General features: G+C 37.9%; 1 protein-coding gene across 1 annotated transcript in view; it reads right to left on the bottom strand.

Moving 5' to 3' along the window:
• Positions 1-27,059, bottom strand: part of FRS2 (fibroblast growth factor receptor substrate 2) — a 51,719-nt gene extending 24,660 nt beyond the window's left edge. Inside the window, exon 1 of the mRNA XM_064701916.1 lies at positions 26,925-27,059. The gene's annotated coding sequence lies outside the window, so the exon portion shown is untranslated. The remainder of the gene's footprint in view (positions 1-26,924) is intronic.
• Between the last annotated feature and the right edge of the window lie 766 nt (positions 27,060-27,825).

The raw sequence follows: 27,825 nt of genomic DNA, 5'->3' as shown, positions 1-27,825 counted from the left end.
ACAGAAAAGCTTTTATATTCACCACAATTACCACAGAAGTGAAGATTAAAGACCAGGTCAAGTAGCTGAGCTAAGATGAGCAGAGAGAGAACTGCAGCAGGCAGCAATGTTGTGCCAACCCTAAATACTTCATGGCGCTTAAGACCAATTTACATAACACCAATCCTGCACCTCTCCACTTTGCTCCAGCATGACATTCTAAGAACTGCATTCCCTTATCTGGAGATGTGGTACCCCCATACTTAGGCCTGTCCCAGTGCAATATAAAGGGTAATCACACATTTCATTCAGGTACTAGGTTGGTACAACTGCTCTATTCAACAAGTGCACACAGACACACATACAGCCTTAAAAAGGAGTTTCAAATTTTCACCTCAGTGCATTTTGAAAACTCTAGGTCTTTAATGAACATCAATCTTGAACAGGAGCACAAACACTGTTTGCTTCACCATCCCCATTTGTCCCACTGAGGATGTGGGACATCGTTGCTTGTTCTACTCTTTAATCACTCTCCAAAAAATGATCCTCTTACACCAAACTTCCAGAGAAACAAGACTTATGTTTTACTTGGTATCATTTTTAAAACAACTTACACACATGCAAATATTTTCCCATCTCTTAGTAAAACAATTTCTCCAGATCCACACCACCATACTGTTTCCTGTGAATGTCTGCCAGATTAACTGCATCCTTTTAAAAGAAATAGCAGAACACCAAACTCCAAACCATGACAAAAGGTAAACAGGCAAGCATTATAAATTATTTTATTCTTGGAAAATCTGAATCTCTTTTAAAACATCCTCTAAGAAATAGCATATACTGAAAGCATCATTTTTACACAACAATAAACCAGCAGAAATGGGACTGAAGTTTTAAGAGCTGTGCTATGGAAATGCTTTTTGGATACAGGATCAAGGAGTAAGATGAGGAGATGGGAAAATATAGTGGAAGGCTACAATAATTAAGTAATGGGGCCAAGGAAGAAGAGAGAATCTAGCTTAATTCTTGAAAAGGAAGCCTGACTTGAAATTGTTTAAATAGTGAGTCAGTTCTCCAATATTTAACCACAAATGCCTTGTACAACTTGAGGCCTGCTACTCTTGCCAAGTCTTCAAAAGCCAGTGAAGTGCCAAATCTTGTCATTAAGTAAATGGCATTGAGTTTATATTTTGCAATATTTTAATCCTTGAAATATTGTTTGTTCAAACATTTCAGGAAGGGTTAAGTTCTGCTTTCATGTTTTTGACATGTTTTACACACAATTTTCTAATACATTAATAGAAACTACTCTGGAAAGCCTACGAGGTCTTTGTTACTGAAATCTTAAGCAGATTCAGCTAGAAGTTATCAAAGGTGAGACCATGACACTGTGTTTTATTAAAATAAATAAATAAACAAACACAGTTTGTATATCATTTTAGTATATATTCTCCATACATGCCCTTCTTCATCTATCCATTGCTTCCACTATCAGCAAGTTCTTAGCACTTGGATACAGGGAATCTGGCCTTACCTGAACATCAAGCTTTTATAGATGGTTTTTATTTCTTGGAAAACTTACAACCGAATCCTCCCAAGATCTCATTAAAGCTATTAAAAAATAGCTTGCCTTCTTTAATGACCACTTTTCCATTTTCCACACAGAACTCTTCCCATCACTTCTGAAAGGCTCACAATTTTCTTAGTTCTGTTTACATATCTCCTCATGTGCTTCTCGTACATTTTTTTCTTCCCACTTTAAGGAGACACTTTGATAATCATTTAAACTTACCTACCCTGTGGCCCCATATCACTACATAAAAGGGAAAGATTAACAACAGCTAGTTAAACCTCTAAATTAAAACTATGCAGGTTGGTCACTGAAACAAAATCCACAGTCTTAGGGTATCTTTTGTCACCACTGAAATGCATCTGCCAAAAAGCAAGTTTAATTTAAATTTATTTTCTTTGTATTCACAGTGAAGAAGAGCATAAAAACATTTAGTTAATGTAGCTGATTTGCTACATCATGGTAACTTGATTGAGTAGATGTCTCTCTGTGCTTAGGGCTACACCAACTCATTAAAATTCTGATTATTAGGATGTGCATGACAGATTTAAGTAAAACCCAATTATAATCACATTTTTGAATCCAAGCAATTATTTTCTCCTTTTGATTGCTGAATCTCTTACAGTCAATTTTATGTCATTAAACAACTACATCTTTGAGTACTTATTTGTTAGTGATTTAACATCCTCCCCAATAGTCAAGTTGATCCACGCCCTAAAAATTATTCTTTTATTTGAGATGGGAGCTACTATACACTACTTTGATCTACCTGTACAATGGAGAGCAAAGCTTCATGAAGCAAAACAACCTTTATTCATAGTTCTCCATAATTACCACAACTAAAAGGTCCACTTCCTTATATTATACTTCCATGTGTTTAAAAAGCTCCTTTTAGGGTCTTATAAAATGTGTCCTTCTTGATCACTGCTGAAACACTGCAGAAACATCTGTATTAGCCTACTTCTCTCAATACAGAGCCCTACAAAGATAGATTCTGTTGTGGATGATTTACATCACATTTGACAACTGCTGTTCAATGTTAAGATCAGGCACCATTTTGTTCTAGCAAAGAATAAACATACCTTTTTATAAATCCATATTGCCTGCTTTGCAGAACTGTCCTTTTAGTATTTTTAACAGCTATAAAAGTACTATAAAAGGAAAATATGTATCAATAGAAATGTGGATGTTAGCACATGCATGTCAATATCCACACACCAGAACATGGAGCAGGACAATGATTAAAGCTTAGCTTGCCCAGATAAGGAAGAGCACCAGGAGTGCTCTAAGGAATTCCCACAGGAGCGCTCCCAGCAGCAAGGCCTGATCAGAACAGCCACCAGTGGAAGAGCCTGCAGCCAATACAAGTTTGCATCTTACTGTGTATATTGTTCCTTTTCCTGTTACCATATCCCCAAAACAGATTACTGACACATATTTAAGACATATGAAATAAATAAAACAGAAAATTAACAGATGCCCCTCCTGTGACTCATGGAAGCTGAAGATTGAGAAAAGCATATCACAACATCTCATGACGATTAAAACACATCAAAGATCATGCAAAAATCATTATGACATTGCCAGTCAATAAAGATGCCAGAGATGCCATTTAAGATTTTACAGTTTTTTCTTGTCCCGTGTCACAACAGATGCTGGCTAAACCACCTTGGCACAAGTCTGGCTGCATGGTGAGCAAGTGGACACCAGAGTGCAAGCAAATTAAATCTGTCAGAGAATGCATCTCAGGTAACTTGAAGTTCAGAGAAACAAATACCACCTTGCCCTCCCATAGGATCTTGCACTGAATTATGTTAAGCCATTCTTCCTAAAAAGATAAAACTCAATCTCTGATTTCTATGATAAAATAACTGTCATAGAACCATTGGTTTCATTACAAAGTTAGCCTGAGTAACCACTTGCTCTCTTTTACTTTTCAACATAAGGAATTGCAATATGAGAATGAACATATGGCTTGCAAACACAGCCACTCTTTAGAACGCCTCAATACCATCAACTGTGGACCTCATTATTTGCTACTATTTACATAATTAATTTTTTTCCCTGGGTCACCTTTTTGAATTTCTATTACCAAACTCTATCTTTGTTTCCTGGCAGAGTATGGCTTGGGATGATAGGATTTGAGATGGTGGGAAAAGGGAAGGAAAAAACCAATCTGATTTTCTTCTTCTTTACGAAAAATTTAACTCCTCCCAAGACATTACTGTAGCTTCATGCACTTTACTGTCCCATATATTTATTTAAAGACTGTTTGTTCAGTGAAGGTGCCCATTTTGAAGAAAGGATGTTCTTAATCGACTTTGTGTGTCACATGACATTTAGAAGCACTGGGACATTTGACTACACAGAAAAATCACATTCTCTTTCCTGCACTGAAATTATTTGCTATTGTCATAAGTGGCAATATTTAAGGATAAAAATGGCAGATATTTAATAATATTATTTATTAATAATATTTAATAATTATTTATTAATATTTAATATGGCAGATATTTAAGGATAAAAAAACAACCTTTTTGGATTTTCATTTTCACAATACATGAACGTTTTCTTATCAACAACTATGATCCAGAATGTGCGCACTACATGCTCTCACAAAGCAATCATATCCAAGATTTGGATTCCTAAGTACCTATGAAGACTGAATAAGCAAGAGGGACACAACTAGGCTTAAAAAAACCAAAAAACAACCTCCTAAGTGAAAGGCCTAAAGAAGTGCTCTGAACTTTCCCAGCACAGGCACAGTAGCCTTAAGTTTCAGCTTCACACTAACTTCACACACCTTCTCTTCTCCTTGGCCATGGGGAATTCCAAGCACTGCAAAGTGTCAAATATCACCTGAAACACTGTAGCCTCAAAGCCTGCATACAGATGTTTTGTTTCTCTACAACTGCATTCAGTGGTGATCTCTAAATACGAGTTCACACTGGCTATATGTTTCTCTATTATTTTTGTGCCTCAATCTTTTGTGCTGCAAATTTCTGTAACTTCTAGATAATAAGAAAGAGGTTGATGTAGTTTAAATACCACACTAAAACTCCAAATCCTTTTGCATATGGAAAATAAACTGATTTGATTTACAGCTAGCATGAACAAGCTTGCCCTTGCCCATCCATTTTGTTAGCATCTGATGGCTATATTGAATGCCCATTTTCTCTCATAAAGAATTAATTCTAGAAACTGCTGAAGATGCCAAAACTTTACTACCATTACTAACCATGACAACATCAAAGCAGAACCCACGGCACTCTTTGAAAATGCTATCTATCAATTACACAACAGGGTCTTGTCTTTACTTGGGACTGAAGTCTCCAAAATTTACCCTTCACAGCTATACAGTTTGTGCTTTTTTCTGATTAACTTCCACAGTGGAAAACATATACATTTGAAGCTAGGGGGGCCAGCATGTGTACAGTATTCTACATTAATTCTTCATATTTATATGATTCTCTCTTTCACAAATCCCAACTGAAACTGATCACACTCCATGATAGCATATGCCAGCCATGCTATTTAATGGATAGTGAAGTAGTACCACTTGGCAGAGATCATTAGCTTATAAGGTCCAAACAGTAGCTCTGCTGGTAATTTTTTATTATTAAACTTCAAAAAGGCCTTGCAAGCAAGAAACTAAAACAAATGGAATTCTGAAGCTCTGAAAACCCTGCAGACCTCCATGTGAGTTGTCAATTCTGAGGCAGTACTGGCTAAAGCAAACAAGTTGTCTCCTTTATGAAGAGTCCCTATTCATAAGTCAGCCACCATCTCCTAAACCAGCAACCCTCAAAATGAAGCTCACAATCTCAAGGTTCATTTCATCTTCCCATCCCTCTTTTTTTCTTCCTGCAGTTCAAGCAGCTCTTTGCAGGAGGCAATGGAGAATTGCAATGGGATAAACTGACTTATGTTCTTCCTCCAGCTAATACATCTCTACCTATATGTACGCAAAATACCATTTATTTCTACTGAGAAATAAAATACAAAATAATAATAAAATCCCATAACTGCCTGAATTCCAGCTCTCTCAGGTTTTCCTTCCCAGAAATATTTTTTCAGTTACCCATCACTTCCAAACATCAGCAGGTCACTCATAACTGCTCATTGTTTTCCTTGCTCAGCTATTTTTTTTTAACCTGGACCAGCTTCCTGATCAGGTTCATCACATGAACAGTCAAACACAAGTCAGGGGCTGGCACTGTTTACACCGACAGCACCACAAAGAGAAATGCTCTTTGAAACCCTGCCTACAGATACATCTTTGTAGTTACTTATTCCATGATCCAGTTAAGTCATCAGCCAAATCTTACTGTCCATGAAAAGTCACAGAAAACCTGAAACAAAGGACAGGATAAAGAAGAATTCAGATTTAGGCAGGTTCTGTTAAACAGAATAATTAAAAGTTATGGTTCTGACCAATCCACGGGACATGGAACTTAATTCTAAAGCAGTTCCAGCAAGCAAAATGGATACCAGTCCAATACAACAATTTTCCAGAAGAGGACAGGTAAGTTTAGTTAGATAGTTCAATCAGCCAGCTTGCTGCTTCAGAGTATCAGAAGTCTGCCCAAAAAGGACACAAAACCCAGTCATCTGCAGATGCTGAAAGTACAGCCCTTTGTGGGTAAAAACTCTGCAGTCTCTGGCAAACCAGCACCACTTGTTTAAAAACATGAAATGTAATATGACTTGGCACAAATCCCATTTAAATAACAAACCCATAAAGCTTGCTGGCACTTACTTAGAAAGGAGTGGAAAGAAAACAAAATCTATTCTAATTCCCTCAATTCTAAGAACTAGATTTGTATTTTAAATGTAGTATTTATACATGACTCAACATCTTAAACTAGACTTCAAGTACAGAGGAATGCAAGCTGAAAACCAAATCCAACAGATAACTGACTCACTAAGCCCCTTCTAGATTGGCTCTCTAGGTGAAAACTCAAAGCAGTAACATATATAAGTACTGATTTCCTTTGTTATATTTCTCTACTCCAGCTTATTAGCACTTCTGCAGTGAACTATATATTTTACCAGCTTTTTTTGAAATAAGGGAAATTGCTTCTTACCATTGTTAATATTCAAAATCCTGTAAAGTAGTTACAGCATCTTCTCATTCCCTATAGCACATTTCAACTGCTCAGAGAAGTCCAAGGAATGATACACAAAAAGCCTGAACCAGCTAAACTGAACTACCACTGTCCAGAGAAGAGACTGGCTTTTACTAGTTACCATAACAAAATACAGTTTTATTGTGTGAAGAAATGCAGTTACTTTTCAGGCGCTCTCTTGTGTGTGAGAGACATGGGATATTTCCAGATTCCTGAGCTGTTTTATCTTAAACAAGTTCTATGATTAGAAGTTACAGTTAATAAATATTTACAGAAAAAATTATTGGCTACATGGAAAAAAAGGTTTACACTTTAGTAAACTTAGTTTACACTCAAGATGAGATAACTTGATAGAATGTTTGAAAATGAAAAAACCTTTTAAACCATTAATTAGAGAAACTACCAAATAATTAAACACAGAATAAATACATGATAATTAATGTCTGCAGTAAGATGACAAGAAAACTGGTGGAGCTTTGATGTCTTGAGCCCCAAGATCAAGGTTAAAAAACTTTCTGGAATACATAATTAGGTAGAAAGTTAACAGGTTGCAATAAATGGGTGAGATGTAGTATCTTATCAGAACACAAAGGAGTCAAGATAGGTTCATGCATGCTAGTCTTAAGCAACTTATAATAAAGAATAAACACTGGCATTAAAAAATCCAACCAAACAAGAAAAAACCCCTTTCTCCAATACTTATTGATTTTCAAAAGCAGTTTCAGAATAAAAGCTACATTTGAACTTTGTGCTGAAATATTCCTGGCAAGAGCTAAATTCTAGCATAACACCATGTGACATACTAGACTAACATAAATTACAGAAGCAATTACTGAGGACCTTCAAAAAATGGAACCATGGAAATAAAACCAATAAACACGAATATTTTGAAAGTATGTGGATGTTTGGATAGAAAAATGACAATGTTTGCTACGTAGCAAAGCTACGAAGTCTGAAATGTAAACTTTAAGGTTTCATTAATGTAACTGGTACTGTTAATCTTTTATAATTACTTACTTTGGTATATTTTATAATGACTTTCACATATTCATTAAAGGAGAAAATGCCACTGGACTCTCTAAGAGAAGGTTTTCCAATAGCAAACAGTACAGGTAAGATTTTTATATGACAACTGATTCATAAAACATGATTACTGAACAGAGTGTTTGTTCCTTTTATGACTACCTCAGTTACTTTTTCCTGTCTTTTCTATAACATTTCATCTCCACATACATCTCTGCTGGCAAACATCCTGAAAATAACAACTGACCCTTTGTACCAACCTAGGGGGGTTTAGTAAATCAGAAGGGTGTTCAGTAATAATCTCCACTGCCAGTTATTCTGTCCAGTGGAGACAGCATGGATGGAGCCAGGGATGGAGCCAGGAAGGCCAGGACCTTTTGTTTCCAGGACACCAAAAAGAATCTCTGTACAGCTCACGGATGGTCTTTCCTATGTTGTTGAGAGGTTTTCTTTCTGTTACAGTCCTCATCTCAATTTCTTGCACCGTCTCTTCTCAGGAAACCTCATCTCAAGTTATCTGCCTCTTCCTCCATTTCCTTTGTTCAACTCATCCCTAGCTCATATTTGGGAATTCGCTACCACCATTGTTGTCAATCTACAATCACTTATATAATGTAGTTTTCTTGTTTTGCATGCCTCTCTTACCCATTTAGACTCTACTCTAAAATACAGTTGGTAATACCTGCCCTAATACTTACACTGCAGCTACCACAGGAGATGTGACTGCAGCTGATCATTACACTCAGTGTAAGAGACACAAACACTCTCAAGTCCAGCATCAGCTCCTTTGCAGGAAAACCTCTACCAGTCTAAACTGGTGCCCTTTTTATGGCACAGCTATCTTGCTTTTTTCTGTTCCCACGCAATGAAAATATTCTGCATCCAAGAACTGGCAATGAGCAGACTCATTTCAACTAAGTTAAAACTGGTATGCTTATAACACAGTGTAGGTACCTTGTGCTTCATCCTTAATTTGTGTACAAGTTATGAGGGGGTTTTGTGTGCAATTCCACACTTACAGAGGTATTACCTGATATTGTACTGCTTATAACCTTTCTAACCCTAAACCATGAAGACACCAAACACACATTTGATTGTTACAGGCTTTTAAAAGAGGAAGTGTACAGTTTGTCAGTAAACTTAGCTTAAACAAAGCTTCCTAAGAAACTACAGCAACACCTTATTTATGGTCAGCACAGTGATGACAAATCCACTTTTTAATTTTTATCTTTAAAAATTTTCTCTGCAATAGTTCAAGAGACAATGGAAGAAAACATAATGATGGAGGACCTTGAAATAAAGAAACTTTCAAGACATGCTGTACCAATTAACTTACTTTTCTTACAGAAACTGTGTTCTTGGAGATAATGCAACTAGCAAGTCCAAAGGTCCATATTTAGGAAACACAAACATGTCTCATCTTTCCCTTAAATTCTGAAAGCTGTATAAAACAAAGTCTATGTGGCAAAGAGAAAAGGTGAGTGAATAGAACATGTACCCATCAAACATTTCAAAAAACTTACCGCCTGGCAAAAAAAGTTGAGCCCTTAGCAGTATGGATTACACTGTAAATGACCAGTGAAAACTTTAATGAATAGTCTTTAGGAGGACTTATTTCTACCAAATGCACAAAAATTATCTCATCAGTCTGCCCAAGTGGTCCAACAAACTTGCAATTTTGGATATAGGCATGTTTGGAAACACACTGGCAAGTATACTTGACTAGCTAAAAAAACTTTGATCAATTACTTGTATTGAAATACCCATTAATTACCTACTCCCAAAATACACAGAATTACTCCATTTAACAGCCTCTAAAGCAAGAAGTTCAATCTTTACTGAAACTACCCAATAAACTAGCAGAAGGATGTGATCATTTGTACTCATCAGCACGGTGATACAGATGCAGAGTCCCTGAGCATGTCGTTTCTCTTTTCCAAAGCTTTACCACACAGCAGAAGCCCCAGTTTCCCAGTGTCACTGGTTTTAATCAGGGCAGATTTTACATGTGGTCTCACCATACATAAATCCAGTATTTGCTATCCTAACTCTGAAATAGCTTGTTGGTCTTCACTTCATAAAAAGGAATAGCTTCTTTGAGTTTTCTATAAACTTCAAGGCACCAACTGCCCGCCTGTGCCTCCATCTCACCACTGCTACTGCTGCCTGTGCTAGCTAGATAAATCCTCCCACCTCTAAATACCAACATAGATCTCCAAAAAGTTGTACCAGATCTGTGAGAACTAAGAGAAAGATTTTGCACTAAGAGACAGTCCCCTCAAACCACCACTTAAAAACAACCAGACAAATTAACAACAGCTCAGCCACGTTTATCAAACTGTGCATTTTCCCATAAAAAATTACATATATACACAATATGAACTATTAAAGGATGACATTAAAATTTAAATGTATTTTCCACGTCATCCCTTAAATTTATTCCTTAAAGTATTTTCCAAGTCATTCCTTAAAAGCCACATCTTCAAATACCAGAAACTGATGCTTCCAAATTCAAAATACTGAAGTGGTCTTGCTTATTTAGTCTATCCAGAAAAAGACAGGAGTACAAATAGCAAAGCCAGATGTTGTTAATAACATCTAATTAACACCACAAGGTTCCTCCTGATTCACTGCAACCCCAGAAACCTGGAGTTTCTGGTGTTTTCATACAACCAGGATAGATAGGATGTTTCTGGGAAGAACACAGAAAAAGAGTGAACAGCTGTGTCTAATAACATTGCCCACAGTCAGTAAAGCTACAAGTTAACATTAAAAAATTAAGTTTCTTGTGGTAATGTTTCAATCATTCTGAATTTAAGTCAGGAGAAATCCCAAATAATTTTGCATTTTAATATATTCTGCACATCTAAGGACAATACTAATCTAGGTAAAATGTACCAAAAAGTCCAATTATTTTGCAGGTAGCAACAAGTACTTAACATGAAATGGAAATACAAAGGTTAAAAGAAAAGTGTGTGTTTTCTACTCCTATAAGCTCATGTTAATAAGGGCCATCTTTTATGTCAAAGGTTTGAACATTACAACTTTTAAACAGTTGAAACTGTGAAAGGTCTTTGGACATTATATTCAAGATTAAAGCTAAACTTCTACAAGTTTTGAGTTTCTTTTAAATATTCTCTTTCATAATTAAAAAAAGAAGATCCCACACATGACCTTAAATGTGTCCAAGAAGCCATATTTAAGTACATGTGATACAGGAATGAATAGGAGGTAGGAAGAAGGACATTAAAAAATTCCATAAACAGAAAAAATCAGCTGCATTCTACTGAATATAATTTTCATTATAAGAAGTACTTTAACCACAGTGCTTGATTTTAGTCACATAAAGAGAGTAACTTAGGGTGACACTACAATTTTAAAAGCAGAAAAAAAAGGCCAAAATAGTAAATATTGGTAATCAAAAAGTTGCATAACACTCACTAGAGATTAAGCTGGGCTGTTCTATAAATTTTTATACTGACAACCTCTGCTTGCTTGCCTGAAAAAACCCCCTAGTTTCTTACTACTGTTGTGAAATCAAAGGGAAGTCCAAATGACTCAATACTAATATTTACATACCTATGTCCTACTCCACTTCTTCTTTATATGTTGACACTGAAGCCCAAAAATGCCAAAAATAATTATTTTTAAAATTTGTAATTTTCTCTACTGCAGTTATGTCTACTAGAACTGACATAATAAGAAGTAAGAGGTAATAACAAAACCCATCTCTTTCAAAACCAGTTCTATGTTTCTAACAAGGGTGCATCATTTCCTCACATGTATAGAAAATAGCTGTATTTTTATGAAGTAGTGTGAAGCTTTCCTTTTGTAAATTAAAAAGTCATTGTGAGGTGGAATTTATTAAATTAACTGCTTTTCTTTCTCAGAATGCTATTTTGTGTTCCCCTCAGCTAATCTAAAGGTGAAAGACATGATCTTTCCTGCTCTGGCCATATTCTAACTGGCCAGACAAGCTTCAATCCCAACTCCTGCACTGCTCTTGCAGATCAAATGACCACACTGTGACCAGTGCCAACAAAAGGAAGGCTGGACCATGATGCCTAAGGAGAAATCAGATCCTTATTTTTTCACAGCAGGTCACACTTCAACCATCTTAAAGCCCTCATGAAAATAAAGCTTCATTATAATCTAAGATGATACTACCGGAATTTGCTAAGATAAATGAACCTGTGTATCACTTCTACAGAGCCCTACAGAAAATCTAAGGGAAAAGGAACCAATCTGCAGCCTCTGAAAATGCTCTCTTTTAACATAGGTTATGCAAAGCTAAGTTCATATAAAGGCAAAGTTATGTGCAAAGTGTAAATCTGTTTAAAAGTTGGGAAGAGTTTTATTCATACAAAGTACAGCGTTTCAGTTGCAACATCATAAATTGTACTGATAAGGCTTATTAAATCTAGACTTACACACACAGCTTCTTGGTATTCTACAACTTCTACCAGTGCTATTTCTAACTTCCATTTACATTGTAAGTGTCAAAAATTCTGCACAAACACAGCTTCAAAAATTCCTAAATATTTAAGAAAAGGATTTGTAACAATTTAACCAGCACAGATTTTGGTTTCTTGCAGAAGTGCACTTAATTTTGCATTTTGTTTAACATAAGAACACAAAACCTCATTTAAGTGTACAAGTTAAGATTAAGCTCCTGACAGTTAAGCTGTTTCAGCTGACTGATGGAAGTCATTCCCATCGTTTCTCAAGAAGTCAAATACGGATATCAAGTTTTAAATTATACTTTACATAAACACTCAGCATGAAACCTCTGGAAATTTGTCATTTTCTAAACCTGATCACTAGAGTATCCAGCAAGCATAGCTACAAACTGAAAGATTTTTGTTCTCTCATCTGCAAAAGATAAATAGGAGAAAAATTAATTCAGAGCAAGAAAAAACTTTAAGCCTTCACATTTCACATCTGATTTCTAATGACAGTGCAAGATAAATAATTTGCTTTCACCTTACACTTACTGCTGCCCTAGTTTACTGAATATCAGTTTAAAAACTTATTCTACTTGGCTTTTAACTTTCAAGTTAAAAGGATATCTTTGAAATTATAACTATGTATTGTCTGAAAATATTTTGGCACTGGCACAGAATCTGCAAAGAATAGCCCAAGCTTTAACTTAATTATCCTTTTACAAGAACTGTGGTTTGAGAAAATACAACAACTTCGTAAACATAATAATCACTAAGAGTAATTGCCTTTGGCAGTAATGTCCCAAAGCAAGTTTGGATGTCCAAGATAAACCATGATTCCTATTCTTTCTCTCTATACTTTTCAGTTAATATAAAAATTCAAAAGCAAATGAAAATGGTGTGTCTAACACTGTATAAGCAAACAAAACACAAGTTTCTGTCAGAGCAACATATTACCATCAATAAATAATGAAATCAGTCAACAAGAGTATGTTACAGAAACTGCAACCCAACAATAAAATCTGCAAAAGTTACATTATTTTCTAGAACAGAAATAGAAAGGAACTGATGGAAGTTTAGATGCAGTTACAGAAGCAGTGTGAAATAATCATTATGCTACTTACAGTATACTTTAATCCCAGATACACTATCCACTTACTGCAACCCCTTCACATATACTGGAAGACACCCAAAAGCACAGAAACCACTTATCCCTGCCTAAAAATATTGCAGGGATTTTGAAAGTCATTTAGAACTAAGAAACATGATAATTAGCTAATGTTAAGACAGTAAAAGACCATAATTCAAATTCATTATGTAACAGGCAAGATTAGGATAAATTAAAGCAAGCACACAAAATTCCTGAAAATCAAGCTTCTTCCAACTGATTTCAAGTCTCTTTTCTTTATCAGCTCCCATACAATTCCCTGTGCTGATTCACTGCCTTACCTTATTTTGCCCAGCTCCTACAACTTCTGTTTTAACCCACCAACCTTTAGGCTGCTCACCTGTGCAAAACACTGCAAGTTTTCACAAGTCCAGTTCTACATCTGAATTGGATGTATTCCCTCTAATAGCTGATCATTAAAAGAAGTTAATTATTACTGTGTTTGTAAACATATGGGCTTTGATACCACTGTACAACTGCAAGTAAATTACTTGACTCTGAACATTTTCAATATTAGTAAACTAACATCCCTACACTCCTTTGTAAATTCCAACCCATTTACGTTGACTATCTGAATATGCAGCTCAATTTCTGTACATTACCCCCTAAACTACAGCAGGAGAAAACTGTTCAGTTTAGTTGGAAGTCAATACTGTTTAACAAGGGAGTTTTAATCTATATTGTTTCAGTCATCCTATATACACCTGTAATGTCTCAAGTGAGAGGGATGCAAAATATAGTGCAGCAGGGAAAAGAAGCAGTTATAAAACCACAAGATTATATTCATACCTTGCTTCTGCGGTGCCAGCAAGTAAAAGCCTGTAGTATGATGCACAGAGGGCTGCTGTCAAACTCTGAAACCTGCCTAGTGCTGCAGGCAGACATAAATTCTCCTGCTGCAGCAGTGACTTTTGCAGGCAGCTCTATTTCACCCTCAAACAGGACCACGAGCATGTTAACTTTGCCCTTTCTAGCAACCCCACACGACATCAGCATGAATCAATTAACCCCAGCGGTGGAATTTTTCTGTTATTCAACCTAAATTGCATTAATGCTTGACTGCTGAGGCAATACATTTTGTCTATTACATTCACTGAACTACGACCAAACTGATAGGACAAATTTGTATGGGTGTGTTAATGCCATTTTTGTAACTTACTACGTATTGAAGCAAGAGCTGAGTTGTTTAACCTCTAGCAAACCTAGCCTTCCTTCGTGGTCATCAGATAGCCTAGGGAACCAGAAGCAATCACAGGATTCTAAGAACTCAGTCTGCTACTTGTGTGGTACTGTACATGACTCATTTGAGAGTTTCCCTAGGGAATCTTCTAAAGTGGACACTTATCAGAAGTCTCATTACATTTCTAAGTGTTTAAAATCTCTGCCAAGTCTCTACTATAGACTTATGCCATCAATTGTGAAATATGACCTTGGCTGAAGCACATCTAGTAGCTTGTTAGTTAAAAAAAAGTACTAAAATAGATTTATAAATAATGCTTAAAATCCATATGAAAAGCTGCAATGCACCACAAAACCCACTAGAACAACTCATTACATTAGGCACAGGTCTAATGTGTGCCTGTGAATGCATACACTTCATAGAGAAGCATTTACAGTTTTCTTAGAAATAAAATGAAGTTCTGGGAAGCAGAACCACCATCACCAAAAAGCCAGCAGATGAATTCACTGTACTCACTAGGTGCCAGCCCCCCACCAAAATCCCCACCTTATTCAGGAGACAAACACTGATCCACTCACAAATCAGCTGCTAAACTGCTGCAGCTTACAACACAGCCTCTTAAAGCAAACAAACAAAAAATACCATAAGGCCATACTGTAAACTCATTTACAAATAGTTTAACCATGTGTGTGCAAGAGGATTGCAAAACAAACTACAGAAAAAAGTGCACTACCTGCCCCCAGATATGCCACCAATTTTTCTCACTTAAAAATCCAAACCTACTGATATCCAGTTTAACTGTTACCACTTCACCCCAGGGTACAGCTGCTGGGCAGAACTGTGCTATTCAAAAAAATTAAAAATATAGTTAGAGAAAGGGGGATGATCTACTCACTGTGCATCTGCACCAGTACAAAACTTTCAAGTCTTGGAAATAAAGTGTTTCTATTAAATATTAAAAAAAAAGGCAAAGTACCTGGTCCCAAATTATACAATATTTAGCAATGATCAAAGGAAATCCAGCTTCTAGATTTCTGTGATGTTTGCCAAATTTCCATTTAACAATGGTTTTACTTTCACCACTAACATAAGAGTAATATATTCACAAATACAGTTTTGAAACCCAAAAAAAAGTTTATTTAAATTCTGTTATTAGGATTAGTCTACCAGCAGCTTGGCAAATAGCTTTTAACATACAAAATTTAACATCAAACATTTTTGGTTACAATTTTTGGTAACAATTTTAATTGCATTTTATTCTTAACTCCAGACTTGTATTTCATAGACAACACTCCCTTATTCTTTCTAGTTTTATGTTCTTTTTACCTGTCACTATGTAGTCACAATTTCCTACAACTACCCACTTCAAAACAGTTCATTCACACTGGAAGGTAATCAGAGATGTGACTCCACTGAAATAGCCTGGTATTGGAATTAATTCATAGAAAGCCCTTGCAATGAATGTCAACCAAGATCTCTCAGAAATCACTGTCAGACCACAATATTTATTGTTAGACGTACTACGTAAATAATCCACTCTTAGTGTTCACCACTGCTGGACCTTATTATTCCATCATCAGAAGTTTTCTGTGATACTTCCTTGTTTGAAGCCATCATTATGGAAGGTACATTTCCCTGGTACAGCACACTCAATAAATAATACTTCATACAGAATAAACCTAAAGTGTAACTACTTTAAAAGCTCACTAATACAGTTTGATAGGACACTGCTCACTTTAGAAGTCAGCACCAATGAAACAGCACCACTGCATCGTCACCAGTGCAAGAGCTGTCTGACATGTCACATAACAACTGATTCCATCTCTACTTATCAGCATAAAGGATCTCCTGGTAGTCACCATTTCATCACTTATTTAGAGCTTTCCCCAGAGCACACCACTGATCACTAACTACCTTAGCCTTCCCCAAGGCCTCAGCTGAACATATTTCTTCTCTTCAGACATCATCCTACATCATTAAAAAAAATGCTTCCTATGGAGAGCTTATAACCAGTAAAGCTAAACTGATATGGTAATGGCACAATGAAACCTTCAGAGAGGTAGTTTTAATTTGATACACTAACAACGTTAAACTGCTTTTCACTTTGAAATGAAACTATTTTAAAACCACACCATTTACAATTAGTAAGTTACATCCATGTAACAAATCAAATTCTACACTACAGCTGAAAGAAGAAATACAAACTCTTCAAGAGGAGTAAATTTATATTTAGCAGACATACATTAAGTTGTGCTCTATGGGACTAGTGAGTAGGGACTTAACAAAATAACGAACTCTAAAGCAGAAAGAAATAAATATTTATTAAGCAAATGTACTGACACTTAGGGACGAAAATCATTGTAAAAGAAAACACATTTGTGAAGGTCAGATGATAAACATAACACTGTAGGCAGAGAAAATCCAAGACAAATAACTTGAACTTTAGATTTTGAAGAGCACTTTGCTACACTTTACTAGTAGAAATATTTCAAGACCCTAAGTGGCCATAAGTATCTAAAAATAAGAGTCATAATGTACACTTAAACTCAAAGAGTCCTACAGAAACTAGAAGCTTATCTAAGTTTCTGGTATATGTTGTACCTCTGAGACAACACACACATTGCTCTAGAACTAAAGAGCCACAGGACAAGCTGGAAATACTCTCCAAAGCTCTGTTATCAGAAAAAGTTCTGGAACTTAGGGAGGGAGAATATAAGTGCTGCACAAGAAAGGTTCACCTCTCTACTGAAAAAAAAAAAAAAAAAGGAGGAGAGAAGAAAATACAAAGAAACAAAATAGCTTGTCTGAGGTCTATGTAGCACCTTCCCTTTTTCATTTCCTCTATACATTCTTTTCTAGTCCAACAATTTTTAGGAATGGAGTAGCAGGTCTGACCAATTGGCATGTATTACTCAGAATTTCTCTAACTATAGGGACAACAATATTGTTAATATAATACTAAAGAAATACCACAAAGTTCAAATTTAGGGAACAATTTATTGAACTGGATTTAATATTAGCTTGTTTGCTCTTCTTAAGAGCTAAAAAGTCCTAACTAAATACCTTTTAACAACAAAAATTAACATAATGGCATCCTTCCTAGCAAAACTGCAAGCACAGAAGAAGCTCTTTCAGGAACTGAATACCATCACCTAAAACCTGTACAGCAAATGAAGAAAGAGATAGCTATCAGAGACAAGCAAGGCAAGCATTCACATTCATATTGAGATCTGAATATCTGCCAATTAAATGCTTTTTGTAGCCTAAAGCAGTGGACAATTATTTAAGAATTTAAGTCTTTGTCCAGTGTGGCTGCAGAAATACTGTATAGTCTGACAGGAAACATCCAGCTTACTTTAGTATTAACCTGAGAGAATTAACACTAACTCTCACTGTCCTAGTCCTTTTACATTTATGGCAAAACAAATTGATCATCAACACTACATTCTCAATTTCAAGCTACAAAAGTCTACTCAGCAGATTTTAAGAGAAGAAAACATAAGGCAGCTGCCATGACACAGAAGAAATTCACAACAATTTAACTACACTATACTAAAACATCTCTAAAACACATACAGCAAGTTATAGATTAAAATTTATTATTTTATCTATTATAACTTGTTTACTTTTTCATGATATTACCAGCCAAAAAGCCTCAAATTACAAGTAGCCACAGCAGTTTACCTTTCTCCAAAATAAATTCCCCAAAAAAATCACAAGCAAAATGCAAAACACAAGCCACAGAAACCTTGGGACCAAAGTTTCATGACACATGAAAATATATTTAAGAGTGACTTGGCTTTCCTTAATAACCAAAAAAAAAGTATTACCTCTGTTAATACTAGCATTAGTTCTACAATAAGTCAAGTATATGACATAGCACTTAATACTACTTTGATTGCCAGTTTAATTCAATTCTTATATTATCTCAATAAAAGCTGCAGATTATATCTGCCTCACCAAAGAAACCTGCAAAGTGCAGAAAACAATATTTAGTAACTGAAATCACATTTGATACTAAATGTGCACAAAAAATGACACTGTATTTATTCACACAACAGATTTTAAAGCATGCCACTGGTGCACTTTACTCCAAAGTAAAATCACTGGACAAATGAATCACATTTAAAAGACGTACAGCAATATACATTTCCCAAGTACCTATAAGAAAAGATCTACAGGTAACATGTATCCCTGTCTGCTTACATAGTTTAAAATGTTATTTATCTGTATAAGCAAAGAGACAAGAAACTCTAATATCCAAGAAGAAAAGTCAGAGGTGGAGTTTAGTTTTCTCTTGTAATAGTATTAACATATATAACATCTCAGAAATTTTGTAAATCAAAGTATATGACATGAAACATGCATAAAGACATGGGGGGTGGGGGGAAGAAAAATACAGATTCAAGTGCCAAAAGTAGCAAGGAAAAGGACTATGATGCAGAAATATGAGACATGGGTCTTCGAATTCAAAGACAACAGGCAAGCTTTAGCTAGATGAGGAAAGTAACAGACTACTGAAAAATTGTAGCAGCTGTATTTTGAACAGATTGCAGAGATAGGAATATCAGCAGATGGAGAAGGTACTTGAAGTACTCCAGATGGCAGATACAGAAACTTCATTTGCAAAGACAGAAAAAGAAAATGTGGTCTTGAAAATGCTATTTGGACAAGGAAGGAGTGTATTAATAAACATGACTGTGGACTCAAGAAGAAGAAGAAGAAGAAAGGGCTACTCCCAAACAAGTGCCTCCCTGGGTGAGGGAGGATTAGTACACTGTCAGCAGCATTGCAAATGGCAGGCAAATGAGTTCAGTTTGAGAGAGAAGATTAAGAGCTCTGAAACATTCAAAATATTTATGATGATTAAAAACACTTAAATGAAATGCAGGACTGAATGAACACACATAGAGAGCCACAAAACTCTACAAAGCTTACAGCAACCTAAATATAGGAGATGCAGAGATTTCTATGAATGTTGCACACATTGGGGTCAGTGGGAAGAGGGTACAGATGTGGGAAGATGCTTGCAGCAAGCAGCACCACAAAGGCAGGAGAGGGTCAAGGCTGTGACAGCCAGGCAAGTTTCCCTACATCACACATCCTCTCATTCCCACAAACCTAAAACAGCTTAGTTATGCATTTTATAAAAAGCCCAACTACACTTGGAAAATTTAAATAATTTTTACTTGTATTAATGGACCACCTGACAGATGCACAACAGCAACTACCTTCAATTACAATTTTTGTGGTGATTTAAAAGCAAGACTTTATTTTATTTAAACTAAAATTTGTGCTTTAACTACATGCTTCAATCAGTGTGGAGTTACTGAAAAATACAGACAGCTACAAAGTAGTTTAATACCCTCTACTTGTAATGGTTGCCTGAAAAGGCTAAACTTGTTGAGTGACATCAAGGGGAAAAAAGGTCCCTTTATGTTTCATTAAGATTTTCTTAAAAGAAAAACAACAACTGTGCTTTAAAGGAGTAATTCAAATAGATTTAAAAAAAAAATAAATAACAAGTCCTACAACAAATGCTAAGATGTCAGAAGAATCTTAACGTACTTCCCTGAAGAAGTAGCCCTCCCTGTGTTTGCTTGGTATCTTAATTTGCCTTGGGTTTCAAAACCCTGGGCTTGCCAAGAGCTATTCCATTCAAAACCTCAGGAATTCCATTACTAGTTTTCAGCTAAATTAAAGGAAAATAGAAGCATTCAATGCATGGCAAAAGTATGCACAAAGTGTTTGTTGATACTCATAAATAGACTGAAAAATTTAGCCATGTCTGAAGGATAACTGCTGCATAGTCAACTCAGTTGGGCTCTGCCATGCTGCTAAGCAAAAAGCTGCTGCTGTCAGCTCAGACAAGCTCAGCATAAGATTGATACATTGCTACCAAGACTGAACACAGCACTAGATCATTCATTTCTCACTTCATGTTTAAACAGAAACCAAATTTGTATTTCTGCAGGAGAAAAAAAGGAAATAGTGAGAGTTCCCTCTTTAAAGCAACTCCTTCAACATCTCCATCAGGGAAAAAATGTCTCACTATCCTAAAGCACGGCAAAATCAGTCAACTCTCCACCCTGTCAAACATCTTGCAAGTAATGAAATAAAGACATTTCATCTCAGAAATTCATCTAGTATTGTGCTGATTAATATCTTTGCAATGTCCACACAATTGAGTCTCTTTCAAATCATATTTTATGATTCTCAGCAAGCAGTATTACTACAATCACATTTGCCCAATAAATAATGGTAAGAATGAAATGTCCTCACCTGCATATTGTGCCAGCTGTCAGTCGTACTATCACACAAGAAGGCAATATCCCTGTGCAAAGCATTGAAGAAAACCTTCATGAAAAACAAATGCTTCACCTGTGTCAAGGAGTGCAATCCCAGCAGATACAAACCAGTATGCAGTTTAACTTCTCTGGCTGTAGTTACAGGAGAACAGTGAAAATATCAACACCCTATTTTAAACTGCAGCTCTCATGAGAGATCAAAGATCTGTATCTTGCATTAAAAACACAGGAATCCGGGTATATGGGATAGAGAGTTTATTTTACCCTTCCAAAGGCAGGAAATTAAAGTAACTTTTGACCATTGAGTCAGCAGCACCCAGTTCAGATGAGGATTTGCAGAAACCATCACCACTGTGAGAGTGACAGCAGCAGCACCTCAACCCTGCCAGGAACAAAATCACAACAAAGAAAAGCCAAGGAAAAGAGTCAGTTCTTCAGACTGACAACATGGGGCTCTGGTCTAATCCTGACTTGGGCATACACACAGGAAAACTATCACTGTCTCAGATTTGCCAACTGCCCATAGGATTTCACATTTGCTACAAGCACACACAATACAGTATTTGTGAATGAGATTTTTCACAACAGAAAAGTAACAAACACACATACAAGAAAAAGGTGAATAGCAAGATATGCCTGAGCATCTTTTCTATAAGATGCACATTTATCATATATAAAGGAAAGAAAAAGATAAGCTTAAAAACTACATTTGGGGTATTTTTTTAAATCCTGGTCCAAAAATGTACCAACACAGAGGTGTTTCTATCTACAGCCGAAACAGGACTTAAACATCTATTAAAAAAAAACAAAAAAATCAAAAAAAAACACAAAACAAAACAACAACAAAATAAAAATACACCAAAAAAATCCCCAGTGAGAAGAAACAGCAGGTCTAGCAACTGGCTGATTTTAGAAGCTGAAGTAAATACAGGCCATCCAGCATGGTCAGATATGATTGCAATGCCATGTAACACAATGATTTCACATTTGCAGTGCCTGAGAGGAACACACTGCCTAACACAGATACTAGTACTACTTTGTTGACTGAGATTCAAGCAAAAAGTTCAGGGATTACCCCAGACTGCCTGAGAAGTCAGTGACAGATTGCATATCACTCCTGTGACAAGGAGCTTCTCATCTCACTACCCCACATATGGACATAAAAGCACTTTAGGAAAAGAACAAAATAAAACATGAAATTAAAGCACTCTAAGACATGAGAGGGAATCACAATGCCATTTCCACTAATTAGAAAAGAATGCATATAGTCAGTCCCAACCATGCAATAATCATGAATTTTTATTGTATAAACATCAGAAATAAGTTATTAGTTCTTTTTATTTAAGCCAAGAGGTGATTATTTCTGTTGTCATTTGAAGCTTGAGGGGAAAACCAAAATTGTGGAGAATCCCATAGTTGCAGGAAGAGGGAACTCAATAAAGAGTGAACTAAATTTGCCATCATGATTGTTGCCACCCTGCCAGATACAGTGAAGATGAAGCTTTGAAAAGTACCCTGTAGTTGGAGAATACATGACATACATAGTCAGACATTTGTATGCACACATATTTATATGAGAAAGCACCACACACCTGTTTATCATCAGCTCAAGTTTAAAAAAAAATCATCACATCTAGCACTGATTACACAGAAGGGCCAACAACAAAAGATGATGTTTAAGAAGAGAAAACTGAAAGTCTATTACAACTACTCTTCTACAACTCATACACAACCAAAATACCATTTGCATGCTCTACATGAAATTACACATCTCTGAACAGCAGATTTCATCCAACAGTTCCTCAAATCCTTTTGATTAAAAAAAACAGTAGCAGATAAAAATAAAACCTGTTACATTTTTACAGAAAACATTACTTAGGAGCTGCAGATAGGTCATCTCTTCCAGCAGCAGCTACTGCTCAGTTAGTCATCACCACTGAGCAAAGAGACACTACCACCCATACAGACTTGCAACAGAGTGAATCATGTAAGAGCACACTTATCCACTTTGGGAAAAATTAATCAAGGTAACTGACCAGCAAAGGCAGGCTGAGCTAATACTGTCCATTTAATGGCTGATTATGCCTAAAGCATGTAACACTGCATATGGCTTCTCTGGTGGAAAGGATTATCACACCTGGTAAACTACGGCACACAAGAGGAGACAAATGGATGGGGAACACTCTATCTACAATTTTCAAAGATATTAGGGGAGAAGAAAAAGGATAAAAATCAATGCCTATCCATATCCTGAAACATTAGCTACAAGCTCTATGACAGGCTGAACAAGACAGATTTTGAAAACCACTAACCATTACAGTTACTTATGAAGAGAAGTCACAGACTGCCTCCCCAGAAACTGTGTGAAGTTATAATTTCTATCTTACATCAGCCTCATAATTTTCATAGATTTATTCTGTCTCTTTAGCTACCTGCTATAATGCAAAATACGGTGCCATTTTCTTAGTGGACACTGATCACTAACTTTCCTTATTTAACTCTTTTAAATTTAAAAATTCAATATACATGCCAAAGAAATTCATTTGTGCAGTAATTTGATGAGCATCAGTTGTATGAAACAATAGGTACCAAACAATTTTTTTAATTGGTTACTATACAAAAGGCAGATTCCTTCAAAGCACAGAATGAAATCAGACACACACTACCCTGATTTAAGGGGTCTTAGATGTAAATATTCCCATGAACCATATCCAAACAATGTCTTGAAACCCTTAATGCTGTACCATCTTAACTTCACAGAATTAGGCCAGTATGAAATATACTTTAAACTGGCATCATGTGTCACTGTCACCAAAAGAAACAGACACACCCTGCTCCCCTTACTGCTTGCTTCCATCCCCATCTCTGCACCAGCACAAATGTTTGTGCAGCAAACTGATCCAGCTCCAAGAGAACCCTTCCCTGCCCGCCCCTCCCCCAGGTTAGCTCAATCCTCAGCCCAGCTCACCACACAACCATACAAGTATTTCCTGCACAAAGGAGGAAGCAGCAGAGCAGGGTGGAAGCAAACAGGACCATGTTTTTCAATGGTGGAGCTGGTCTGTGCCAGCTGTGTGCCAGTGCAAAGCAGTAGCAGCAGGCTGAAGGCTGGAGTCCTGCAACACCAACAGACCTGTCTGCACAGCCTCCCAGCTCCTGCCTTTCCTCTCTGGGATCCCACTCCTCTGCTCACACAGCCACTGACAGCTGTGCAACTGCTGGCTGAGCTGGTTCAGGGTGCCAAGTCAACTGAAAAATAATTCTACCAAGAAAACAAAAAGTTGCTAATTTTTAGCCAGTACAGGTTCGTGAACCAGTTCCCAGTGCAATCCTTACCAGCACAAGGAAGGAAGAGAAGGAAGGAGCTGGGAAGGTGGGAGGTCCAATTTTTATCAGCTTGGGATGCTGTGGAAACACTCAGACACCACCACATTTTAAATTTCAATTTGCCTGCGCAGCTGAATGTGACTATTTTAATCAATTTTTTCCAAAGATTAAACCTTATTCCAACCTTTGCGGGAGCCTAAGCAGCCATAGTCTCCTTGGGCACAAGAAGCAAGAAGTGAGGCCAGTTCACTACATCAACCACTTTTACCCTTCATATTCAATACAACAAAGAGGGAGCATTCGTTTCTCTAACTTAATGAGAGTTTTACCAGATAATTGTTTTAAACATCACTGATTAAGTGACCTCAGCTATTTGCATAAGAAGAACATACATGGAATAAAACAACTGCAGTCATGTTAAGTATTATCTTAACCACAGTTTAGTACTTACAAGGAATTTAAATGGTTCTGGTGATTTAAGTCATCTAACAAACCTCTCCACTCAGGAGTGAATTTCATCCATTGTTCAAAAAGTTGTTTTACTTAAACTACAAGTCCTAGTGATCACAGAAATTAACAAAATCAATTTCAATGAGGTCATAATCAGACACCTAATAAACATGGATGTAGTTACTTTCAGGCTATCTTTTGAATGTAAGTAGGAATACAGACTGTTAGCAACAATCTTTTTAATTTATAAACAATGGGATTTATAAATGAATTGTTAAATTTAGCATAGAACTATTTCCATGCAAAGTGAATGTACGTTTATGTTCATCCAGTTAACAAAGAAAAGAAATATGATCACATCAATTCAAGAGATAAGACCCAGCAACATTACAGCTCAAGAAGTGAAGTGCAGAATCAGATGCTTTTTCCTAAAAAAGTCTTCCCAACTGCCATACATTATATTTTCCCAGTTAATGAAACTCTCTTACAAAGCTAGATTCTTCCACAGACTACAGTAGCATTTGATAAAATAACTGATCTTCTCCTTAACAGAATTTTCTTGTATGACAAAAAGGTGTTCCAAAGTACTCTATAAAAATTTTAGAGAAGTAAGAACAGTTCATTTTTACTGCAATTCACCACCAACACTAGAGAGAAGACACTGAACTGGAAAGTGAGCAAAAGCCTGAAAAGCTATGTAACCATATATTCATACAACTGCTGGGACACTGTTTCAACATGCATTTTTAAAGCATTCTTGACATGGAAGTAAATAAACTCAGGGACTCTCTGTCAAGGAATAAGGTTCTTAATTTTGTTCCCTTCAGTGTGGAGCTAGCAGTTGGACCTGAACGGGTGACTTATACTGATACAGGTTTCCTTTCAAGCAGGCATAGACAGGTGTGCTGTTCAAATGCACTTGCTAACCAAGGAAAACAGACAATGGATTTCCCTGGCAGTTCTGCTGATTTCAACCAAAAACCAGAATGCTTATTGGATCTGAACCCGTATATCTTAATACCAAGCCACTTTTAACAGAGCAAAAAATCTTTAAAAATTAATTTTTCATTTTTCTAAATACAAATACACTGTAGAATTAGCAGAACAGATTAAATGACAGGTTCATGATACAGAATTACTGCAAATGTTAACACCATCTAAGATTTACTCAGAAAACTCGTTTTGCTCATTACGCTGAATATCACTTTGTCACTAGACCTTAACGTTAAAAAAAATCCAGGATTATTTAAAAGTCACAAATAAAATGCTTGTTAAAAATATTAGTATCAAACCACAGTTGTCAATTTTTTCAAAAAACTTAAAAAAAATCTATCTTGATTTCTACACTATTTATTTATTGCAATAACAGCATTACTTTCAACTCACAATCCAGCAACATCCCTAGTGATTTCTAATTATGATTATCACATCTTCTGCAATGACTTTGAGCAAGATGCAGTGACCAGGAAGACAAAAAAAATGTATTTTTCTTCCAAAATTCCAAGTTTAGATGAGCACTCAAGCCAAATCAGTGCTGAGACACTTTTTGACGTCAGTGTGTCTTCAGATCCATCCTTGCTACATTTACAGGCAGCTATATGTCAGAGGAAGGGCAGTGTAAAACGCCGAGGAAGCGAGCTCGGTATGGCTTTCATTCATATGCACAGCACCCCTTCCAGAGCCGGCAGGATCCCCTTCCCTGGCAGGCTCTGTCTGCCGTCCCAACCCCTGACCCGACAGAGCGCTCTGTTATCCCGGGGCTCGCACCTCGAACGCCCCCGGCTTTGCTCAGACGGGGAATAGCAAACGTACTTGTCTTGGCAGGCATGTGACGGACACAGCTGACCTAGAGGAAGGTGCGAGGGCTTGACAGGTGACACCAGATGAGACACCAGCACCAGACACGCCGAGCACCGAGGAGGCGGTCAGGCAGCCGGGACCGCTCCCCGCGCCAGACCTGCCTCCAGACAGCCACCGCAGGGACAAATTTATCGCCTCGTCTTTTGTTTCTAAACTCGCACTCGGCTCGTCCACCCCCGCTCCCGCCCCAGCCCCAGAGCAAGGCAGCGATCCCCCTCCGTGCCCGGCCTTCCCCGCCCAGACACAGCCCCGGGCCGGAGCCCCCCGTGCCCGTGGGGGCCCAGCCGCCACCGAGCTCCCGCGCCCGCACCCGCGGGGGAGGAGAAGCGGGTCCAACCGCGGGGCACGTCCCAGCCCGGCTCCCGCGGGAGGAGCCCACACAAGGGGCTGCTCCGGGGCCCCGGGGCTCCACTGGGAGGGGGCGGCAGCGGAGCCGGCCGGGCACCCCGCTGGAAGGAGCCGGGGAAGGGGCGAGGAGCAGCACCCACCTGGGCCATGAGCCCCGCGCTGGCCGCCGCGCCGGGCCGCCTGTGACGGGCGAGACGGCGGCCCCGCGTCGGGCCGGGGCACGGCTGCGCCTCCGACCGCGGCAGCGACAGGGCCGCGCTCTGGGCCGGACCCTGCCCGGCTCCGCTTCCGGAGCGCGGCACGATCGCCTTCCGGGGCAGCGCCCGGGGAGCCGCGGGGCGGGCCGGGCGGCGCTCCTGGCACCAGCAGCGGCAGAGGCACCGGCACCAGCACCGCCCGGGCGGCGGGGCGGCCGCGGGGCTGCGCCGGGAGCGGCGCGGGGGCCGGCGGAGGGAGGCGGCCGCGAAGCGTGTCTTACTGGTTCCTCAGGTTTAAAAAAAAAAAACATTAAAGCTGTAATTGCACGCAGAGCTCTGGGAAGAGTTGGCTCGGTTTGCCCTGACTGTTGTAGCACTCGGTGTCACGCTGTTACTTTGGGCGCTGCCGCCCTCACCTGCAGCCGTCGGAGCTGGGCTGCGTTAGCAGGGTTGCACTGCATGCCACTGAACGCAAAGGCTGGCGCTGTGCACATCAAAACAAAGATACGGCACATTTGATGCGGGAAACAGGAACCAGCGGAGGTGCCACACCTGTGCAGGTTTGTGGAAGCGCTTAACACTCCTGTCAGCCAGTGCAGAAAAACCCACACTGTTGTTTGTTCGTGCTCTCGCTACCTCCATGTCACCGTGTCTGTTCCCTCTTTACAGCCCGATGCGTGTGACCAGAAGACACTGTGATCTACAATGAATCTTGAGTGTGTAGGTACACATACACAGAAACAATATACATGTGTATTGTTTCCCAATACACACAGAAACACACTGCTCACAGTCAGAGCAGCCTGCATGAAATTCAGCTTTGTCTCTTCTTGCTCTCCACCTC

The sequence above is a fragment of the Zonotrichia leucophrys genome, chromosome 1A, assembly GCF_028769735.1.
Source record: "Zonotrichia leucophrys gambelii isolate GWCS_2022_RI chromosome 1A, RI_Zleu_2.0, whole genome shotgun sequence".
NCBI classification, from domain to species: Eukaryota; Metazoa; Chordata; class Aves; order Passeriformes; family Passerellidae; genus Zonotrichia; species Zonotrichia leucophrys.
The sequence above is the reverse complement of the archived record's forward strand: the minus strand, read 5'-3'. Positions and strand labels throughout refer to the sequence as shown.